Below are 4,412 nucleotides of genomic sequence, written 5' to 3'. Positions count from 1 at the left end.
CTCAAAACCGTTTTCTGACTGCCCTGTCATCAGTCAAGCGTGTGGGAGACCTTCACGCGCTGTCTGTCAGTGCTGCGTGTCTTGAGTTTGGACCAAGTGACTCCAAGGTCATTTTAAATCCTAGACACGGCTATGTTCCCAAGGTGATCGGTACTCCTTTCAGAGCACAGGTCATTTCCCTATCGGCGCTGCCAGCACCTGATAGCGAACGCGACGCCAATCTCCTTTGCCCGGTCAGAGCACTGAGATTGTATACTGCGCGCTCCGCCGCTTTCAGACGCTCTGAGCAGCTTTTTGTTTCGTTCGGAGGGCGCACCAAAGGTCTCGCCGCCTCGAAGCAGACACTATCTAGATGGATAGTGGACGCTATTGCTGCTGCATACGCGTCAAAAGACCTGCCATGCCCGTTGGGCATTAGGGCTCACTCCACTAGAGGCATGGCATCCTCGTGGGCATGGTCCAGCGGGATTTCCATTCACGACATGTGTGGCAGCGGGATGGACTTCCCCCTCCAACTTTGTCAGATTTTACAATATGGAAGTGCCCGCTCTGCAGGCAAAACTACTAGCGGTTTAATACGCTACAGCTCCCCTGGTGAGCTGCACTGATGGGTCACATTCCACACAGACCGGCACCGCCGCTCTGTCGTTCCCTTCCCACTATGTGCTTATGTATTACACAATCAATGACCCGCATTCTTGCCGGCCAAATATTATTTCCCCACTCATAAGGGCTCCCCGGGTCCCCCTTAATTCCCTGGGGCTCATACAGTGGATGCTTGGCGCGACGGCGTTGACAATGGGTTCCCGTAGCGTAAGCTAGCTTACGCAATACGAGAGAACCTCTCGTAAGAGAACGTATCGGTTACCTAATGTAACCTCGGTTCTCTCTAGATGAGGAACGAGTATTGCGTAGCCGGCCGTGCTTCGCGCCACGAGCGACTTTTCGCTTCAGTCAATGAAAACTAGGGTTCCAGCCTCACGAACTATGCTTATATGCACTCTAGTCACGCCCATTTTGGCGGGCTTTGATGCAGTGAGCGCTCGGACGCCTCTCATTGGATGCGAGTTCGCCCAAGCTCGTCTATATGCTGCAGCAGTTGCCGCAGAGCAACCTATGAGCTCGCTAGATAGCCCACTCAAGGTCTGCAGCTGCCGCACTGCGTTGACAATGGATACAAAAATTAAGGATAATTTTTTGGCTTCAATATCTCAGAAAAGATGAATCTTTCCCGTAGCGTCAGCTAGCTTACGCAATACTCGTTCCCTCATCTAGAGAGAACCGAGGTTACATTAGGTAACCGATACGATCCTCACATAAAACCAGTAATTTTATTCATTTAGAACGAATTTATTTTATTCAGAAATGATGCAATAAATCGATTATACGTGACTGTAAAGGCCTTTACATTGTTACACACACACACACACACACACACACACATATATATATATCAATCATATAAGCTGTTCTAATAATTATAATGCTGAAAATTCAGCTTTGATCTCAGGAATAAATTACATTTTAACATATTCAAATAGAATATTGGCGGGCTTTGATGCAGATCGCCTATTTTAAATCATATTTCACAATTTTTGTTTTTACATAGATTTACTGTATTTTTGATCAAATAAATTAAGCATTTGTAAGCATATTAGACTTCTTTTAACATTAAACATCTTACCGACCCCACATGTAAAATTTACTATAATTATTCTAGTTTGTGCAATTACATTTAGTTTTTATTGATCGTTAAAGTTCATATACATAGTGTTATGTTCTGTAATTGATGTTAATAAATCTGTCAGAAGAAAATGTGCAAAATTGGGGGTACAACACTGTAACCCTTTAAAAACAATAACCATACACACAACTAATTACAGGCGCATCGAGAGGACAAATCACAAAATCTTTTAGTGGTCATGAAAATGTATTCAGATTAAGCATATTAATGATGCATTCACCTCATTTATCACGACACACTGCTTCTGTTCATGAATGCAGTTTACATGCTGAATATGCAATAACAGCAGCATCACAGTTATCTTCTTTATTTTGTTACAGTTATATGTATAATATGACAAATCCAGGAATCTTTGCTGCAAAATAATTAACTATGTTTTTGTTTTCCTTTGTCCAACAGCTCCTGTTTTTACCCACCATCCTTCCCTGTTACCTCCACCTGTCTTTCTTTATAAGAAACCAACGGCTGTTTTAAGAGCCACTCCTCTATCTTTCTCACTCTCTCTCAGTCTCAGTCTCTCTCTCACTCTCAGTCTCACTCTCGGTCTCTCAGTCTCACTCTCAGTCTCAGTCTCTCTCTCACTCTCAGTCTCTCTCTCAGTCTCTCAGTCTCACTCTCAGTCTCAGTCTCTCTCTCACTCTCAGTCTCTCTCTCAGTCTCTCAGTCTCAGTCTCAGTCTCTCAGTCTCACTCTCAGACTCACTCTCAGTCTCACTCTCAGTCTCTTTCTGTCTCACTATCAGTCTCTCTCTCACTCTCTCTCAGTCTCAGTCTCTCACTCTCAGTCTCACTCGCAGTCTCTCGCTCTCAGTTTCTCTCTTACTCTCAGTCTCTCACTCTCAGTCGCTCTCTCACTCTCTCTCACTCTCAGTCTCTCACTCTTAGTCTCACTCTCAGTATCTCTCTCTCTTTCTCTCACTCTCAGTCTCTCACTCTCAGTCTCTCTCTCACTCTCAGTCTCTCACTCTCAGTCTCTCGCTCTCAGTCTCTCTCTCTCAGTCTCACTCCCAGTCTCTCTCTCTCAGTCTCACTCTCAGTCTCTCTCTTTCTCTCACTCTCAGTCTCTCACTCTCTTTCTCTCACTCTCAGTCTCTCTCTCTCACTCTCAACCAGGTCAACCAGGCGAAACTGTATGGTCTGCCATACCGATCTAAATGTGGCCTGAAAAACTTGCAACACATGCAAGAAAGAACAGCAAAACAAATGCAAAACAAAATCGGACTACCTCTCATATACAGGATGAAGCTGTGTTGTTGGTATGCAATTTCTTGTATTGTTTTTATGCAGGTTATTTTCCAAATGTTGCTAGATATATTTTTAAATAATATATGTTATTTTGTATGTGTGTCCTTGTATTTTTAGCTCGAAAAATTGCAGGCCCTGGGGTTAAGGGGGGTTTTACTTCTCTCCAAGCCTGGAAAAAAGCCAAACAATTGGGTGTCTGAGGTTTTGGCACCCCGCTGCCAGCTGAGTGAGACATCACATACATGCCTTGAACGAATTAAGGGCATGTATGATATTGTTATTCAAGGTAAGAATATTCTGTTATTTATTTTAAAAAATGTCCTGTATTTGATGCTGTCACAGCCTCACAGGTAAGCCTGTGGTTGCCTTCTCTTGACTAATAGATCATTCAGATTATCATTGATGGTTTTCAGCTACAACTAAAACTAAACTAATTGGGAGAGGTTAAAAGCTAAGCAGCTAGCTATTTAGCTGCTCACGTTTAAGTACCAATAAAATAACATTCATTTTATCTGCTTGGTTTTCATTTTAATCTTAAATAAAATAGAATGCACACACCAGGCGATCCAGTATATTTGGCTTTTATACTAAACCAAGCTTGAACTGTGATGGTGGATTAAAGAAATTACATTTATAAACGCATGCAGATATGCTGCCTTTTTTCACTAAAACAGTGCCTGGCCCTAAACTTAGTGATCCATGCTCATTATAGATGTTGCAGATCAGGGCTCTACACTTTTTAGGTGGTGACACTAGTCCTAGCAGAGTAGCTGGTGTGATGAGCGCACTGGCGCCGTTTTACGGTGGCTTCCGTCACATCACCAAAGTGGATGCTGCACACTGGTGGTGGTTGAGGAGACCTCCTGATATGATTGTAAAGAGCTTTGGGTGTACAGTAGTACATATGAAAGTTCTAAATAAATGTGTCATTCTATTCTATTCTATTGAATTGAATTGGAAGACAATGTAATTAGCCATGCTATAATTTTAATTATAAAATTCCAGTAGAAAAAATGGCACAATTGGTCATCCACCAGACTATCTCAAAACATCCATCACATGTCTTGAGAACATTCACCTATTAAATCAATACAGCTTAGGAAGAAGTAGTTTGGTAGAACAGCACTTGTTAGGTCTATACACATCTCTTTTTGCTACTACGGCTGCAACTAACGATTATTTTTACTGTCATTTTTTTTTCTTGATTAATTGATTAGATGTTTGTTCTATAAAATGACTTTAAATTGTGAAAAAGGTTGATCGATGTTTTCTAAATAATTATGTACTTCTACAATGTAGGCTGGACCCCACATGTAATTGAAAGTTCATCAGCCCCAGTTGAACCCCCAACAGGACCACCAATGGTCATATCAAATCAGCAGGAAGCAGTGGCCCTGCTTAATCCCCAACAGCTCCAACGGGAC

At 42.3% G+C, this 4,412-nt stretch overlaps 1 long non-coding RNA gene across 1 annotated transcript; it reads left to right on the top strand.

Annotated features, from left to right (window-relative positions):
* Positions 1–2,872: 2,872 nt before the first annotated feature.
* Positions 2,873–4,344, top strand: LOC127655090 (uncharacterized). Its single transcript, XR_007972014.1, has 3 exons — positions 2,873–2,999; positions 3,106–3,274; positions 4,288–4,344. It is a non-coding gene; the product is annotated as an uncharacterized LOC127655090 (long non-coding RNA).
* The last annotated feature ends 68 nt before the right edge of the window (positions 4,345–4,412 follow it).

The sequence above is a fragment of the Xyrauchen texanus genome, chromosome 14 (genome assembly GCF_025860055.1).
Source record: "Xyrauchen texanus isolate HMW12.3.18 chromosome 14, RBS_HiC_50CHRs, whole genome shotgun sequence".
In the NCBI taxonomy this organism is placed as follows: domain Eukaryota; kingdom Metazoa; phylum Chordata; class Actinopteri; order Cypriniformes; family Catostomidae; genus Xyrauchen; species Xyrauchen texanus.
Note: the sequence above shows the minus strand (reverse complement) of the source record. Positions and strands in the feature narration are given on the sequence as shown.